General features: G+C 56.3%; 3 long non-coding RNA genes across 6 annotated transcripts; 2 read left to right on the top strand and 1 right to left on the bottom strand.

Annotated features, from left to right (window-relative positions):
• Positions 1-883: 883 nt before the first annotated feature.
• Positions 884-10,062, bottom strand: LOC118613820. Its single transcript, XR_004955926.1, has 2 exons — positions 5,555-10,062; positions 884-2,449 (listed from the first exon to the last, which is right to left on the bottom strand). It is a non-coding gene; the product is annotated as an uncharacterized LOC118613820 (long non-coding RNA).
• Positions 2,449-3,838, top strand: LOC107500992. Its single transcript, XR_001594646.2, has 2 exons — positions 2,449-3,142; positions 3,482-3,838. It is a non-coding gene; the product is annotated as an uncharacterized LOC107500992 (long non-coding RNA).
• Positions 10,063-11,484: 1,422 nt separating the features above from the next.
• On the top strand, positions 11,485-17,991 carry LOC107500993. 4 transcript variants are annotated; one of them, XR_004955925.1, is made up of 4 exons: positions 11,491-11,975; positions 12,371-13,162; positions 13,256-13,379; positions 15,984-17,991. It is a non-coding gene; the product is annotated as an uncharacterized LOC107500993 (long non-coding RNA). The 4 variants fall into 4 exon arrangements; XR_004955924.1 differs by lacking the exon at positions 15,984-17,991 and adding an exon at positions 13,942-14,763 and having other exon boundaries at positions 11,485-13,162; XR_001594648.2 differs by having other exon boundaries at positions 11,499-13,162.
• The last annotated feature ends 285 nt before the right edge of the window (positions 17,992-18,276 follow it).

Genomic DNA, 18,276 nt, shown 5'->3' with positions numbered 1-18,276 from the left:
ATTTCTCTGTCGTAACACTACAACCAATGTTCTTGCCTGTGATCTGCAATGTTGTTGCCACTGCATTATTAGAAGGAGTTCAGGTAGACTCCACAGACTCCATTTATCCTATCAGAAAAGAACTTGGAAATTCGAGAATTCTCTTCGGGTCCCATTTACTCCGGAAAGCAAGATGGGAATCAGCTTGCTTCCCCGCTCCCCACCTCCAGAGGCCCGGTGATGTGGAAATTTTGCCTGACAGATCTGTGGGGCCAGGGAGGCACACGCCCGACTCACACACAGCATTTGGGAATTGTGCCTTTGCCCTAAAGTGCTGGCCTCTTCCTGCCTCCAAGTCACTTGGCACTAACTCTCTCCCCACACGACCGTGGGTTTCAGTCAGGACGGTAAAACTGAACACCTTGAAAACATTATCTCAACAGTTCTGACAAAACTTTGCCTGGCTAGGAAACAGTACTTTCGATTTGTCCCAAGCATCTTTCTTTGCTGAAACTTCAAACCTCGGGCCCGCTTTTCACCACGCTGCAGGGTCCCTCCTGCCCTCTCTTGTACGGAGAAAGTCTAGCGGAGCTCCACACTGGGGGCCCGCCGCACACCCTCGTCTCCTCAGCCAGTCAGCCTGCAGGCGGGGCTCGGCCACGGGGCGATGTTGGAGGTTTGTCGGGCCTGCCCCGACGTGGGTCCCAGCGCGGCGGGGGAAGGAGGCTGCTGCCACGGAGCTCCCACGCCAGGGCCCGCACCGATCTGCCTGAAGGAGGCGGCCTAAGGGCCACCGGGGAAGAACAGAAGCGCAAGGAGGACAGGAGGACCCAGCCAAGAGCATTTGTCATCGGAACACAGACGCCACAAGATGGACAAGGCACGGAGGACGGCCGGGAAGGCAGTGCGCAGAGAAGTGACCAGAGCTTTAGAGGGACGGAGGACGAACGATTTTTCTCTCACACGCATTTTTCTGCATTTTCCAAATTTTCTACAAAGAGCTTATATTGCTTTTGTAATTAGAAAACGATCATATTCCTGATACAACTGTTTCTTGTAAGTCAAATAGATAGAATTCATTATAAGAATAAAATGAATTACTGTTAATATTTACAAGTTGACATAAACAAGAATAATCAGATAGCGCCAGGAAAAGTATTAAGATGATAACAGTAGTTCACGTGTCTCTAGCAATTTACCCTTTAGAGAAACACTTTCAAACAGAAAATGAAACTGGGCAGCTTCCCTATGCAAATATCGGCTGTGCTATTTCTGCAACAACCCTTGTTGTCGGGCTGGAATGGACCCTTTCTTCTCGTTTTAAATCTGAGAGAACTGAGGCTCGGAGGATCAAAGTTAAGAGCCCAGGACTTGAACGGAGGCTCAGCGTCTCCCACATCCCCAGACCCCCGATCCTGGAACCTTCCTGCAGAGGAGCTGTTTCTCTGGGGGGATCTCGCATGTTTCCTGGAGTCCAGTTTGTTTTCCCCATTGCTGGAGGTGGTGCCTGCGGCCAAGGTGGAATTGCAATTAGTGAGGATTTTGTCGGGTTTGCTTTAAAATAATGCTCTTTGCACAGGGTCCGGGTATTACTTGAGAGGTGTGCTCCCGAGTGCTGGTGGCACTGGGAAGTGGCCCGGCTGAGGTGCGACGGTGCCTCAGCCAGGCAGAGACTGTATTTTTCATGTGATGACATTAGAGCCAAATGCCACACTTCTCCTGGGACGATGACTCACGTGCATGTGTGTGGAATTTCCGGGGCTCGGGTCCACCCCGGAGGAACTCAGTCGCCTGGGTGGGGACGCGCCTTTCCTTATTTTTTTTTTAAGTGGGCCATTTCCAGCCCCTCGACAACAACAGATGGGAACGAGTCTACGAATCAAATGTATTTGAACTTAAGTCTCTTTCTTTAAAAGTGAGTTAAAAGGTGAGGCAGCGGGCGGTTTTTCTACTCTAAAAGGCGATTTCTAAATTTGGATTTGGGGAAAAAAAAAATCATCCTCCAGTTTGAAATTCCTATGGCTCGCAGAATGCAAGTAAGACACACCACTCTTTGGGCTAAAATCATCTTAACTGGTTTAAAATAAATCAGAACAAAATGATGTGAGCCGAACATATGTCTCCCATCACTCGTTTTCCGCAGGCAGAGCATGTTCCCTTCGGAAAGCGAGCGGACGGGGCCGGCTCAGCATTTAGGGATTTTTAACGGAATCGCCAGGGTCTCATAGAGCAAACAGACCTAGGCTTTTTGTATTCCAAAGACATCCTCGGTTTTAGACAAGGATTACATTATAAAATAAATAATTACAGAACGTAAGTAACAGGTAAGATGAATAGATGGAAGACATTTCTTCCCTCCAGGAAGAATGTCTGGTGCTTGAAATTTTTACGCGGTAAGTAGATGGGCACGTTTTCAAAAGACGCTTTCTTTCACTTCCCCTCCTCACGCAGGGCAAACCATCTCTGCATTCTAAAATAAAAACACATGCCGCTTTAATTTAGCAAAGAGAAGCCGGAGCGCAGAATCTCCACACAGATAATTTTTAAATTAAAGAGAGAGAGAGAGAGACTGTTAACTGTGTTTTATACCTTTTGAGGGGTTACCTTCTCCACGTGTTAGTGATTTAACTGTCAGATCACAACAAACAGCTAACCCCATCTCTGAGAAGCTAGGATTCTAAAAACGAGAAGGGGAGGTTTTAATTGTAACTGCTAAATGGCAAATGCTGACAGAAGTCCTGCTTTCAAAGTGTCCCCAGACAGGGCTGGGACATGACTAATTTATTTTCTCTTCTCCATCTAGCAAGGCACAGGATTAAAATATATCAATCAGTCTGTTCGCTTTGAAACACGCAGTGAAGGCACCAGCTTCAAGAACACTCCTTAATTTCCACAGTTTTGGCTTTTCATTGTCTCCGGAAATCTACGGCCCTTGCATGCTGAACACTCTCAAAATCTAATGGGATCTTTAAGCAGGGAGCCTGGCACGCACCGCGCTCTCTAACCGAACGAAAACCCTTCCTCGCGCTGCACAAACAGCCTCGGCGACGAGCTGTTCCAACACCCCTTTCCCAAGACGTGCCCGTGAAATCATGCAGGCCTGAGACCGGCTCCCAGAAGGAGTCTGCCTCTGGCCAGCGTGGCCGACAGAAACCAGAGCCTGGTAAGCGTACCCCAGCCAGCCAGACGGCCAGGTAGGCCGGCAGTGGGCAGCAGGGGGTTAATCGGGCGGTGGGGAGGGGTCCAGACAAAAGGCCACAGGCAGGGATGGGAAGCCGGCGGGCAGGGGAATTCGGGCTGGGCCCTGCAGCCCGACCAGGCTCAGACACAGGGAGCTCTGTCTGCCTGCCCGCTGCCCAGCACTGTGACTAACCGCCCCACTATTGTACCCTCAAGCCAGCCCTTTGTACCGTCCCCCTGGCGTCTGGGAGCACGGGGGAGAACCCTTTGCAGCAGTCCCCCTCGTCCCGGAAACGTGCAGCCTCAACACCCCTTCTTTCAGCCCCCAGGGCTGCCGGGGGCCTGACTCGCTAGTGGAAGCATCTTTTACCCTCGCCGAGAAGACCCGCCAGCAAAAAGGAAACAGAGAAAGCAGTCTCCCCAACTCTGGGGAGGCCATGCGGACCTGCTAAACCCGCACTGCCCAAGATGGTCCCTCTTCACGGCCACAAGAGGCCACCGAGCCTTTGAAATGCGAAGAGTCCCTTCAGAATGGAGACGGATGTGTAAGACACGCTCTGGATTTCAAAGATGTGATGTGAGAAAAAAGCAAAACATCTCATCAATAGTTTCATATTAATTACACATTGAAATGTACTGTCCTGGAAATAGATTAGACAAATCGTATTATTATAGTGAATTTCACTGGTCTATTTTTACTTTTTAAAAAAATGCGGCCGCTAACACATTAAATTACAGCTGTGGCTGCGTTTGTTCACGGCTCATGCTGCTTCCACTGGACGGAGCCGCGCTAGGCCGCGGATAAGGGGGGGCGCTGTGAGCGGGCCTTGCAGCCCACTTTCTACCAGGAGACAATGGCTGGAAAATGTCACCATGTCTCCTGCCCAGTGACAACCTTGTGCAAGGGCCAGAAACCCTCGGCCCTTCCAGCCATACGTGACCCTAGCCTTGCGCTCACCTCTCTTGAGAATTGGGTCTTGCACACTCATGTGTCTGTGACTCCTTTGGAAAACACACGTGTGTGCATAAAAACACGCACGAGGGCCCTGTGTCAGCCTGTCCTGGATGGCCTTTGGAGAAGCTAGATTCACGGGGCTCCCAGGTGGCCCCCGAAGGACCCCTGGAGCCAGATCTGACCCCTTGTTCTGGGACAGACTGGACCACCCCAGGGCCCCACTGTGACTTTAGTGAATCCGAATACTTTTGCTTTCGTGGCCCCTCCCTCCATAAGTATTAAAAATATTTTATGACAGCACTGGTATAAAGATGAATATAATCCAGGCCGAATTCATCATTATATATTATTATCGTCATTTTTTCTTCTTATTTGAAAATACATTAAAATTTAAACATATTCGTGGGCCCTGGGCACTGCACCTCCCTGGACCATCCCTCTGGGCGCCTGAGCCCACTGCCCATTCTGTCTCCTTACCCAGAGAGGTGCCCAGCCCCCCTCTGCATTCAGGGCTTGCTTGCTATGGCCCCCCCAGGGTGACCAGATGCCCTTCCTCCCTGTAGAATTTATTCCTTAAGTCCTGCCTGAATGTGGTGTGTGCAACCACCAGATGCTACAAAACTTTCCATATTATTTTTAAAACACCTAAACCGGTTGTGAGAAAGGCCCAGGATGCCAGCATGAGGAGGCTCCAAGTCCACGAGAACCAAGACTCCTCGAGCACAGAACTGGGGTCCCCTTCCAGGTGCCCAGGCGCCACATTCAACACCAAGAGACCAGCTCACCAAGCATGCATGAAAGTGGCTCAAGGGGTGACTGTTGCAGTGCCCGGTAGCCCACCGCATGGCAGCTCTGCGTGGGCCCTGGGCAACCCCCCTGGGGGCCCTCACACCCCTGGCCGGGGCCCAGCTTCTGGATGGGGGCGCAGAGGGGGTCTGGCTTTCCAGCATGCCCTAGAAAGAGGCCTCAGATGCTCTGGCCAGCCCCCTCCGCGGCGCGGCCGTGCCAGGCCTGGGCCCAGACCCTGCTGGGGAAAACCCCAGTGCAGGAGATGGTTAAAATTCTGCATCCTTTTTGCATCCGCCTCCAGAGGAAGCGCTGCCTTTTTTTTTTTTTTTTTTTTTCTCCCAAGCAGGAGGAGCAAAAAAAAAAAAGCTGAGAGCAGCAATTTGCAGGCCTTGGGATGTTTTTCTCCTTGACAGCCTGGGGCCCCGCCTCGCTGGGCCTTCCTCCACCCCGAGACCACAGCTTTGGGTCTGCGCTGCGGCCGAGGCCTCGTGCACACGGAACCGGCCGACCGGGAGGGAGGGATGGAGGGAGGCCGGCTGGGAGGCAGCCGCCAGGCCTGGCACTGCCTTGCTTTGTGCCCGCTTCTCCCAGCCGCCGCTCTCCCCCTGCAGGCCCGCCCGGCCCGCCCTTCACCCACCGGGGTGCCCTCACCTTCTGGGCCCGGCCTCCTGGCTGGGGTGCTGCTCACGCCCAGGGCGCCCGGCCACGTCCTCGGCACAGCCACTGCTCACCCCGCCCTGCCGCCAGCGCAGCGGCGAGCCTGGCACCGTGCCAGGCTGCCTGGGAGCCCAGCCCGGGCGGGGTGGGGGGCGGGGAGGGGTGCGCCGGTGCCAGCAGAGGGAGAGGCCCAGATGCCCAGCCAGCCCGAGGGGCCTCCCCCTGCCTCCCGTCTCCCGAGTCCCATAAAGGCACAGACAACACGGGCGGTTTAGTCAAAACAGTCATGTGCAGGAGCCGGCACACCAACAAAAGCCCTTATTTATTTATTTAGTTCACACACTCAGATAAGGAGCTGCCTTTGTGAGCATAATTTCACACACACCAGAAAGGGGGCGATGCCACGGTGCTCCCGCCGCCAGCGCCCCGCACAGCCACCCGGCCGCGGGAAGAGCTGCGCGCCCGGCCCGGGCATTTCCATATTTAAATTGGGCAGCAGCTTATGATTAATTAAGAAGGAAAAAGGCAAAAAGGAAAAATAGCAGTGGGGGCGGGAAGCCGGACCCTGTGGGCCGCGCGCCGTGCCAAGGTGCCCGCCGCGGCTTAACCCCTCCCGTGCCGGCGCCGGCGGGAGGTGGGTCCGCAGCGCGCCGCGCGGGGAGCACTGACCGCGTCCTCAGCTGAGCTCAGCCTCGGGGTGCGCATCCTCGCCGCCTTGGTGGATCGAGTGCCACCCCGGTTTCAAATGGTGCCCCAGGAGCGTCCTCTTCCTTGTGTTCTTATTCGGAACAGCTCAGCACTGCACAGGCCAGTGTGCTGTGCTGGGGGGCTGGGAGAGACACCCCAAAGCTGCCCGGCGGATGGGCTGGACCAACAAGAGCCAGTGCCATTCTGGCTAGGACAGACTCATCCTTTGTACCCCCCCCACGCGCGCGCGCACGCACACACACACACACACACACCCCTTCCACAACACGCGAGCTGCGATGAGGCCCTGCTCCTCAAGGCCACCATTCTCCCCCTGCAGGCCCGTCCGGCCCAACACAGACCCCATCACACTCACACAAGGTGCCACCAAGGTCTGCCCTGTGGTCCTTCTGTCCCCAAGGGCACCTGGCCTGTTCTGCGAACAAGGCGGGAAGGCTTGCCACCCTTCTGGAAAGAATCAAGGGCCGTGGCCACGTGAGGGTGGAGCAGACGGTGCTTCTCGGGGCAGGGGTGGGCCTCGCGGAGCCCTGGCTGTAGGGTCCGGCCATTGCCAAGCCTCGGCCCTGCCCTCGCCAGCGCTGTTATCCTTGCTCGAGCGAATCGTCTGGCCTTCCTAAGCCTCGGTTTTCCCACCTGCAAAATGGAGATAACAGTGCCCACTGTGCCTGCCCGTGGGGTTGAGGTGAGGAGGGGCAGCTCCCCGCTGAACAGAGAACTGGCCTGAGTTCGCAGAACCTCTGCCTGACGGTGGGCACGGCGTGGGGCCGGCGGGGCCTCTGGCAGGAAGTTCCCCAGGATTTTGCAGGTGGATGAAGTTAAGGGCCTGGAGCTGGGAGAGCATCCTGGGTGTATCCAGGTGGGTCCAATCTAATGATACGAAGCCTTAGCCGTAGAGAACCTGTCCTGGCTGTGGTCAGAGAAAGATGCAAGGCCTCTTTTGGAAGATGGAGGAAGGGGCCGTGAGCAGATGAATGCGGGAGCCTCTGGAAGCTGCAAGAGGCCAGGAAATGGATTCTCCCCTGGAGCCTCCAGAAGGAGCTAGCCCTGCCCGCGCCTTGACTTTGGCCCCGAGACATTTCAGACTTCCAATGTCCACGACTTGCACTGTCCGAGCCACTAACTCCATGACCTTGTTACGGCAGTGACAGGACGAGCACCCCGCCTCCCCTTCTCCCAGACAGCCCCGGTGCCTCTGAAGGAGGTGGCGGGACACCCACGCCCTACAATGTGTTCACCCCACACACGCGGCTCGTCTGCGGTGGGAGGCGCTGAGCGGGGGTCGGCAGCCCTTAGTAGCCTTTGGCCAGGTGTCCGGATGCCCTGCAGAGCCCTCCTCTCCCAAGGGGGCTCCAGCCTCATCTCTTCCTCCTCCTCCTGCTTCTCCTCGCCACCTCTGTGGCGTGCTGGCTGTGAGCGGCACCACGCTAAGCATTATCCCCTCCCCCCCCAGCCCGACAGGCTCAGCGGCCGCGGCAGCCAGCCCCCTAAGCCCTGTCCATAGATTGGTAGGATGAGGGGCCATTATCTGCTTCACGATCATTAATGTGTCCTTTTCCACAGAAAGACAAGTGGAGGGGGATTCAGAAGAAGAAGCTTCTGGAACCCAAATGTCTCCCTAACAGCCTTCGCTCCCTTAGGAAAGAAGCGGGAATGTGCAAATTTGCACACGCAAGTTCCTCAGAGTGTTTGTAACAGGGAGAGTTGGAAATAGCCTGCGTCCAATAGTAAAGGGTTAAGGAAATCCGTCCGGCGGAATATTAAATAGTCATCAAAAATCAACTTGGAGAACCGTATCCTCTGACTTAAGGGACCAGTTGTGATTAAAACGTGCAGCGAAACAAGCAGAAGATAAAAGGATCCGTATAATAAGATGCGAAGACGCTCATTTCGTTTCACGTCGTGTTTTTCGCGGAAGCTAGGCGAAGTGTTCCCACCGCTTTTCCTGAGGGTGGTCCCACAGGTGACGGAAAACCGTTTTCCTTCTTTCGCGAGGGTTCAAAATGCTCTAAAATTAGCATGCCACATCGGTAACGGGGGGGGGGGGAAATCGTGCCAGAAGAAGAGCAGCCACGCTCCTTCAGGGGAGCTGCCCGCGGGTGCTCCCGGGCCTGGGCACGCGGTGCCAACATGGTGTCGAGAGCGGCCGGCCCGCTGCTCCGCCGGGGCCCACACTCGGCCACACTCAGGAAGGCCCTGCACGCTCACGAGCCCAGGCGCGGCCGCGTGCCCTGGTACCACCATCTTAAAACTCTTAATCCCGCATTTTTAGTTCGCTCTGGGCCCTGCAGATTATGTAGAGGGTTCTGGCCCTGAGCCCGGGGCTCTGGACACCCTGACCTTTCTTTCCAGTTTCCTAAGTGCTGCGGCCAGCATTTCGTGCCAGGTTTGTTTCGTTTCCCACTCAGAGATATCGCCTCTCCCCCTACCTGGTACATGGGCTATCAGCAAACATGGGAGACGGGCTCTGGTTCGTAAAACCATGCATCCATCACTTGCGGTGCTGTTCCTGGAGACTGAAATCAGCATCTCATCAACTTTGCAGGGCCTTTTTTTTTTTTTTTTTAAACCAAGTGTGTGTGTGTGTGTGTGTGTGTGTGTTTTCCCTGGGGAAACCAGATACCTCAGACCCAGGGTGACTGCCGCGGACCTTTCCCACCTCCGGTCCGACCAGTGAAGACTCGGGCACGCCCAGGAGGCTTCTTCCTATACCTTCTGCAGCAATAGCACCAGAAAGGTGGTGAGCTGCTCATCTCTGGGGGTGTGCAACAAAGACTACCTGGCCAAGGGCAGGAACACGTGCGGGACGCGCTGTCTCCGGATGGGAAGTTAGCGCGGAGAACCTCCTCCTAGTGTTATAACTGCACAGGGCATCGGCAGCTTCTCAAGGTGGGGCTCATGTCAGACCTGCCGCTCCATTCCCGTGCTCAGCACAGGACTACAGGCACAGGGGAGGGGCTCGGCGACTGTCTTTTAGGGTAAGAAAAGAAACACAAAGAGTAGGGAGAGAAAAACAATTGCAATTTGACATGGGATGCGAGAGAGCGATTCCTGAGCTGTCCCCGAAACAGGTGATGTGTCAGAAAAGCCAGGAGCCACAGTTCACCTCAACTGCCGTAACGAAGCAGCGGCTAACATTTATTAAATGCCTACTGTGTGCAAGTGCCATGCTGTAGGTTCACACAGGTGTCACAGTTCTCCCAACGATCAGACTGTTCTTAAGCCCGTTTTATGAGTGAGGCAGTTGAGATTTCAGAGAGGAGAGGTGACCCACCCTGGGCCTCCTGGCTGGCAGGAGGTGGTGCGGGAGGCAGTTGAGGCTGTGTGGGAGGTGGTGCGGGCTGGGTCGAGCACTGTCCTGGCTCACCGCACAGCCCACCCTTTAGGGCAACAACAGGCTCAGGCTTTCATAACTAGTGGCTGCTCTACCTCCCAGGAGGTGAAGAAAGTTCAAGTTCAGGTTCACTTTCCGCATCTTGTCCCTCCTGTGTTACACAATGAATGCCACCAGCACAGATGGAATAATTCGAAAACCGCATTTTAGCGAGATTTTAACTTCAAATCAACTCAATTAAGCCGACCTCATCCGAGAGAGGCAAGCCAGCCTCAGCCTCCTGGAGGGCTGTGTGTGGAGGACGACGCTTCCCTGTGATGTGGGCGCACGAGACGCAAACTCCCCTTGCTCTCGGGGGCCCAGACCTACGGGGCTTCCTTCCCAGAGCTGAGCCCGGGGCCGGGATTGCTCCGAAACTCGCCTCTCTTTTAACACTAACCGACTCGAGTTAGAGGAGTGATGACATGGCGGGGGGGGGGGGGGGGGGGGGGGTGCATGGGCCGGGTTCATCCCAGGGATGTATTTCCTCCATCTTGCGGTATGTTCAATTTTTGGGCATTCCATGCACAAACATGGATGTCCTTCTCCTGAAGAGCCAGAAACTCTGGAACCCTAGGCTTTTACCTCCTTGGCAGCAACTAGCAGGAGGTGATGTCTGGCCTCCCTTTAGGGCCTGGGCTCTCTGTCCCCACAGTCCTGCAAACCCTCCACTGTGTCTCGCCTGGCCCGCCTGGCCCCTGTAGGATGCCCATCGGAGGCCCCTGTTGGCATGTGCAAGGTACAGAGGGAGGTGACCTGCCCAGGCCTTCTCACTCCCGCGGGGGTGCTCCATCCGCCGCCCCTGCAGCAGCTCACTGAGAAGGACTTTGAGACCGGGAGCCCCGGGGATGGAGGAGGTTAGTGATGGCCTCTGGAAGGGTGGGGACCAAGCCACTGCTGAGAGCATGGCCTGCCAGGAGGTCCCTGCTGCGGTTGGCGCCCATACAATTAAGCTTGGATCTGCAGGCCACCCCGCCCAGAGCACAGCTCTGGGAGCTTCTGAGGCTCTGCCGCCACCATGGTGGGGTGGCTTCCCTATCCAATGGGTGTCCCCTGGGGACCGGGCCATGCGCAAGGGCAGAGGCCTTGTCTCAGGCAAAGGAAGGGAGGTGGAGAAGGGGTCCGGGCCTGGGCCTGTGGGCAGAGGCAAGGGCAGGCACCAGGGTCCCCATCGCTACTCCCCAGGGACAAGGCCCCGTGGTGCTGGGCTCCCCCTCCTCCCCAGGCCTTGCTTACAGCTGCTGTGTTGTGTCACGAGTGGGGGCTCAGCAGCACAGCTCCCCTGGCATGGCCGCGCCAGGTAGAGCCACAGGATAGTGGGAGCCAGAAGCGCTCCTGGGGAGGGTCACCCAGGGTGGCCTCGGGGAAGGGGCTTCAGCAGGTGGGGCAGATCAGAAGCGTTCCCCGGCAGGCTCCCCTGGCCGCCGTGAGGGGGCAGCTGTGCCGGTGGGGGTCCCTCTCCCTGGCAGGCTCTGACCCCCGTGCGCAGCCCCCAGGGCTCGCTGGGTTACCCCCGAGAGCGGGAGTGGCACGGGGGCTCCCTCCTTCCCTCCTGCCAAAGGAGGGGCGTGCAAGAAAGGAGAGGCGACAAAAGCCAGAGCCGGCTCCTTTCCCCTTTAAGAGCCCTGATGGCCACCGCGCAGCCCCGGCAGCCCCGGGAGGGACGCGTGGGGGCAGACCCCCTCCCCGGCGTCCCGAGCCTTTGTTCCAGGCGGCCGGAGCGGGCCGCCTTCGCCGGGCGGAGGCCGCGGTCCCAGCCGTGCGCCCCATGGCGGCCGCAGCGTCGGCGGCCTGCGCGCGCGCCCCGGGCGCCCCCTCCCGGCCCGAGCCCCGGCGCCCGGACCCCGACCCCCGGCTCGGACCCCGGCCGTTGGCCCCGGGCCTGGGCGGCGGGCGGCGGTAGGCGCGCGGGGCGAGGGCGGCCGAGCGGACAGCGCTTACCGGGTCGTCCCAGAGCGCCCGCGCGGTCCGGCCGGGCGGGAGCGGAGTCAAGTTCACGTCCGGCCCGCGGACGGTCCGAGGTCCGGGGCGCGGCCAGGCAGAGCGCGGCCGCGAGGGGCCACGGCCCTGGGTCCGCGCCGCGCGCGGCCCGGCGGCACCGCTGTCACCCTGGCCTCGCGACCCCAACTTTCCGCACAACCGCGGAGCTGGAAGTTTCCGGGCTCCGCGGGCGCTGGGCTGGGTTTCGGCAGCGACGTCTGAGCTTGGCAACAAAGAGGGAGAGCGACCGGGAGAGGGGAGCAGAGACAGAAGGACGGCGGAGACGGGCCGGCGCTCAGGCACCCGAGAACTTGAAAGTCCACCCGGGAGCTTTTTTGCTTGTTTTTATTTTAAGGGGTAAACACCCCCTCTTTCCCCGTGCTCAGCTGCCATGGCTGAGGCGCCCTCATCCCGGATCTGTCTGTCTCATAACCCACACCAAAGCTCTTGGCAATTTGGGGGGGAATGAGGGGAAGGAGGGGCACAAGATGCTCCCTGAAAAGTGGTTGACACTCAGGCCACGTCCCCCGGGGGCGGCAGCAGCAGGCCCCAGGCTGCCTCCAGTCTCAGAGCCTCAGCACATGGGCTTGGGTCAGGCACCGGGGCAGCTACCCTGTGTTCCCCTCTCAGAGTGGGGGACGGCTGGGGCTCCTGGTGTCCAGTGGAGGGCCTGGGCTGCATGCGGGGTCCTGGGCCCAGCTGCTAGCAGCCTGCGCTCCCCGTGAATGTGGGGCCCTGTTCTTACTCTTTAGGTGGATGGATGTTCCCGGTAGGAGAGAGGAGGGTTCACCGGCCTGGCCCTGAGGGAGAAGCCCTGGCCGCCCCCTCCCGGGATCTCCCTGGCCGCTGCCCACCATCTTCTGCCGTCCCGTCTCTGCATGGCTTGGAACTCTCCCAGGACAGGGTCCTGGGGACACCTCTGGGGGAGGCAGCCGAATGAATCTGCGCTGTGGCTGCATCCAGGTCCTGTGAGCACTGGAACCGGAGTCCAGGGGCACAGAGTGTCCGGCTGCCCCCTGGCCTTGGGAGGCTCCCGCCCTGTCCTGTGCATTCATTTTGCATCCTTCCCTGCGAGACATGTTTATGAAGAGAGCACCCGGACCCAGGCCCAACTCCAGAGGCTGTTTCAGGCTGGGAGGATGGGATTGTTCGTTTGTTCAAGAAAAATGAGCAAGGGGGCTGTGGGATGGGGTGAGGGGCAATATGTGCTTCTTGTCCAGAGAAGTGGGGTGCCACAAACTGCTGGAGAGCCTCTTCCCGGAGTGGATACGCCTTTTCCCTTCAAATAACTTCTTGGAGGGGATCCCTCCTGAACATCCGCCCGTTCATGGAAGAGGCAGCAGCCACAGAATGCCCGATGCTGCCACCCGTCCCCCTGGAAACTTCCAGAACTTGTCATGAAGCTGAGGACATAGAGGTGGTGGGGGTGCGCAGGTCGTGCCTAGAGCTGGCAGGGGCGCCATGTGGAGCCGTCTGTCCAAACTGCAGATACTGGTCCGCTTCCATACGGAGACTGCCCGTCCTGGGTGCCCACAGGCCCACAGGTGGGCCTCCTGTGGGGAAAATCCACCTGCCAGGGATGCTCACCATGCTTTCCCAGAGTGGGTGGAATGAAGTTTCCTATCTTGTTTTCACAGGACCAAGCATGGGCACCGTTTCTCATTCCTCGCAGCCGGGGCTGGTCAGCCGAGCATGCTCCTGCAAAGCAGCGCAGTTCGGTGAAGGCCGGGTGCCAGGGGTGACATTTCACGGGAACACGTGGTAGGTGTCCTTCATTCTGCACAAAAGCTCCTCACGCAGGGGCCTGGCCTCTTCCAGGGAGGGAAGCCTCTCTGCTCCCTCCCGTGGGGTTCTCACCAGGGGATTTCATTCCTGAGCTGTAACTGCTTTATTTGGGGGGCTAGAAAATGCACAGGGACCTGTACTTCTTCCCGAAGCTTGGACCCATTTGTTTCCTGGCTCCCGGTCACCAGTGCTCAGTTTGTCCCAAAGGGGCATGTCACCCTAGCTCTTCCCCAAACCATCAAGACCCTGTCCAGGCTGGCTTCGTGGGCCTGTGCAGTCACCCCTCAAGCTTAGTGCTCTTCTGTCCCTGTCTTAAAATTCCTAATCCTTTTGAACAAGGGGCCCTGGCCTCCAACATTATATGGCCGATCTCTACTTTGGCTGTTGGTTAACAGGGTATTAAAGTTAAAAAAACAAAAACAAAAACATGATGTTAGATATAGATATATATATATGAAACTAAATTCTGTTGATAGAAATAATTCCAGAGCCTGTAGACAAGATAAAAATATTTTCATTGGAAATCAATTGTATTTAGGAAAAATGTTCACTCTGAAGAGGCAGGAAGTTGTTATGGAAATAGCAGAGCCCGTGAGTCGGAAGCATCCGTGTGCCGCCCCAGCCCTGCCACGTGCGTGCTCAGCGCCGTCTGCAGGTTAGCACCCTGGGCGCAGGGGGCTCAGCTTGCACCTGCGGGGTCCTCTGAGGCTCCAGACAGTGGGAGAGTTCAGTAGGCGATCTGACACAGGCCAGGTGCTCGATAAAAAGTGCCCTCGGCTGTCACAGTTATCATTTGACATGAAGGCTCAGGTACAGATTGACTACTTTTAATATAAGTACATTTTATCTCTTCTCATTATGAAAGTGATACGCACTGTTGTAGAAAACTTGGAGAATACGGAGGGAGGGAGGAAGGGAGGAAGGAAGGAAGCGTTTCCCTCCTAGTCTCTTTATTCCGAAGCCTTCGGCCAGTGATTTCACAGTTTGTTTCTTTACAGTTCTATAAATAGACAGACAAATACATTTATTTTTAAACCTTTTTTTTCTTTTACCTCATCAACTTATTTTTAAATGGAAACCCTGGCGAGGCCCCGCGGGAGAATCTGAGCAGGACTAACGACCCCCAGGCTGTGAACTAATCCAGGCGACCATACCTGGACTTCACTGTCACGTGCAGGCGGAAAACCACAGTTCCCGTCACCGCCTGTTCACAAGGGCCATACGGTCATGACACGTACAGTCAGTCACGAAAGTGCCGGCTGATAAAAACTGCACATCACAAAGTGTCCTTAACCTGCTGCTGCCTCATCTTTCCCATTTGTGATTTGGTTAAAAAAAAAAAATATGTAGTTTAACAGTTTCAGGCTCTTATTTTTAATACCCACAGTCTGTTGTAGAATCTGCTCAGTGAGGGAGTGGGGGAAACCATACCCAAGGTCTCCTCTTTGGCACCTTTGTGAGGCCACCTGCCTGAAGGGGAGGGCCTGCTGGGGGTCCCTGACCCCACACTCACACTGCATCAACGAGCTGTCCGGGGCCCAGAGACTCCTGGAAACTGAATCTTGAATGCTGGGAGAATCCAGGGATGGGGTCAAGTCTCAGCTTCACTGAATACTGGCTGGGTGACTCCAGGCCAGTCCCTTCTCTCTGCTTCCCTGAATTTGGAGAGCCTGGGGGTGGCACACAGTAGCCCCAACCTCACAGGGCCACGGGGTGGGCAGGACGTGCTCTACAGCTCAGTGCACAGGGTCTGCCCGCCCCTGCCAGTCCCTGCAAGTCTCACCGAGGAGGGCCTCCCCAAGCAGGGACAGGGGCACAGGGGCACAGCTCAGAACCCCCACCCCACTCCTTGCCCACGGTAGCACAGGAGACCGGGACATTTGGGAGAGGCGCCCAGAGCCCCAGGGCCCAGGCACTCCAAACAGGAGGGTCTGGCTTCCAGGCCTCCCAAGCCAGCCCAGGGGCAGGGCTTCTGCGTCAGCAGTGCCCGGCGGGCACGGCGGCCCTGGAGACTAACCAGGGACAGAAGCCAGACCGTCGGACCAGGGGCCCCGCGCCCCGCACCGCCATCCTCACAGCAACCCCCAAGCAGTCAGTTCCCTGTCGCTGGACCGGGGCACCCTCGCTGCCCCTCGCTGCCCTGTCCCGGAGCCCAGCCTCGAGTCCCTGGTCTGCTGCAGCTGGAAGCAAGGAAGAGAGATGTGTTTGTTTTTATTTAATTTATTTATTTTAGACAAGGGTTTGTTACATAAAATTTGGAAATACGGAAAAGCACAGAAAACAAAAATTACCCATGAGATAACTACTGGGTACATTTTGTTGAAATTCCTCTGGTATATTTTCCAAATTATATATGTATATGTACTGTGTGTGTGTGTGTGTGTGTGTGTGTGTGTGCGCGCGCGCACACACATGCGTGCACGTGCATAATCATACCGTAGGGTATTTTAGAATCTCTTTGTTTAATATGTTGTGAGCATTTTATGTCATTACATATTATTGTCTACAGGATTTGAAACACACATTTTAAATTTCCATTATTTTAAAAATCAACTTCATTGAGGTCTAATTTCCATGCAGGAAGATCCCTTTCACTTACACTGTTCGAGGAGTTTCGACAAATGTATACACCCGTGAAGCCACCACTACAATCAAGAAAGAAAATACTCATCATGACATGTTCCCTAGGCCCCGCCTCCCGGGCCCCAGGCGACCACTGTGGATCCTTAGTTTTACCTCGATTTCACCTAATACGCGTGAGATCAGAGTAGGACCCTCGCTCAGCGGCGTTGATGTTCCACGTGGCCGAATCTCAATCGCTCATTCCTTCGTGTTGATTTAAAATATCCCGTTGTATGCCTGTCCCAATCTACCTGTTCGTTGGTGGACGACTGGGTTGTTTCTGATGCTTGGCTATTGTGAGCAGAGTTTCGTGAAGGCTGATTTTTAAATATTTTTAACCAGCAGGGTCACTGGCACAGGGCGAGGTGCACGCGCCCGGTGAGCATGGTCTGTGTCATCTCCCCGCCACGCGCCTGAGCGCTGTGGAGTCATCCATCCTATGGGTGGGTTAAAGCTCTTGTCACTATTGTCAGACATGTCTCTTTAGAGGTTTTGCTGTTATAAAGAATGCTGCTCGAGACATCTTGATGCCGACACTGTTCCGTACGGCTACGCTGCTTTCCTGAGGTCGACTTCCCCGAAGCGGAAGTGTCAGGGCGAAGGGTGTCTGCGTAGGGCCCGGACTTTTAGGCACGTTCAGGTCCATGTTCCCCCATTTGCTTCTCATATTAAGGATTTGCATCATGATCCCCATTGTTTAGATGGGAAAACCGGGGGCCAAAGCGACCAGCCAGCGGCAGCACAGCAGCGAGGGACAGAGTTCAGAGGAAGCCCAACCCCTAAGTCCCATTCGCTCCCCGGACAGCTTCCCTGCCTCACCCTCACTCCTCTGCCTGTATCAGAAACGCCTGGGATTTTCCCACAGAGATTCACGGAAATCGTGAGAGGCGAATGGTAGCCTCGTGTTAACTAGTCTGGCTTTGGTTTGGTTCACGCGCCGAGCTCGCATGCGTGTGACTATCTGTGTTTTCATACACACGCACACTGGCACCCTCGCACGCAGCCAGCACTACTGCTGGCCAGTCCAGACGATCCGGTCCGCGTTCTCCTTCCAAACCCCTTCAGCGCTGAGCCAGGAGCCACAGGGGGCCCTGGCGTGGCTTCCACACATGTACTCAGACTTGGCCCAAGGGACTCTTGTTATTTCCCCAAATCAAATCTCCCCTCGAGGACAAAGATCAGGCTGCTGGGGGAATACAAAAGAATCATCCGTTCCCCAGACGGCTGCTCCCAAAGAGGTGTTGCAGCCGGTCTGCGGATGGCTGCGCCCTGGCGCTCGGCCAGTGCCCGGCAGAGTGCAGGTGCTCCTTGGAGGACGGGAGGCCTAGGTGTTCGTACAGGTCTCTCAGGCTGTGGAAATAGCTCAGCATTAAAACTGAGACAAAGATCGATTTTGTTCACTTATTCATCGGCTCCTATGTGTCTGACAGGGCTATACCCATGATCTTATTTAACCCTTAACAACCAAAAACTGTTATCCCCATGTTATAGAGAAACCTAAGGCTCAGAGAGGTTAAGAAACTTGCCTGAGGTCACACAGCAGTGGGCACTCAATGTCAGCGCGGCTGCTCTTTGCAGACATCAGGCCCCAGCCTCTCTGCTGAGTTAGAGAGGCCTCTGCCCAGTGTGTGACTCGCAGGCCCGAAGGAACACACAGCCACCTGGAGCCAGCTCCGGTAGAACCCAAGGTCACTCTCAAGTGCCTGGACTCTCCCTCCCCACCTGCCCAAATCCTGCCAGGTCCCTGAGAGGCTTCCTTCCTGAGACCACAGCCCAGGCTCACCCCACTACTGCGGGGACCCATTGAGAATCCATCCCTCCTCCATTGAAGGTGGTATTGTTCCCTGAACTGGGGCAAAGAAGAATCACCTCCTCTCTGCCCTGGGTCTGAGGCCTCCCTGCTCTGCCAACCAGGCCTAAAGAGGCCTTTGCCCACAAGGGAAGAGACCAGGAAAGGAAGAGCCCATTCTCTCCGAAAACATGTGTTTTCTGTTTACAGAGGGGCCTGTCCGGTCCCATGCTTTGTTCTTTAATATGGAGCCAAGAAAAAAAAAATCAAATGTGTGGCTTCCTCTCTGAGGTCCATTTGGAGGCTGGAAAGCCTGGATTGTTGCGGGCACAGTGTGCTAGGTCTTGAGCTGGCCTGGGCCAGGGCCTTGAGTCCTGTCTGCTGCAAACGTCCAGCATCACGTGGCCCTAGTCTACCAACCTGGAAAAGGCACGTGGAAAGCCAAAATGTTCCCTAGGTGCC

Source organism: Rousettus aegyptiacus, unplaced genomic scaffold (genome assembly GCF_014176215.1).
Source record: "Rousettus aegyptiacus isolate mRouAeg1 unplaced genomic scaffold, mRouAeg1.p scaffold_m13_p_2, whole genome shotgun sequence".
In the NCBI taxonomy this organism is placed as follows: Eukaryota; Metazoa; Chordata; class Mammalia; order Chiroptera; family Pteropodidae; genus Rousettus; species Rousettus aegyptiacus.
This window is presented reverse-complemented; position numbering and strand designations above follow the sequence as displayed.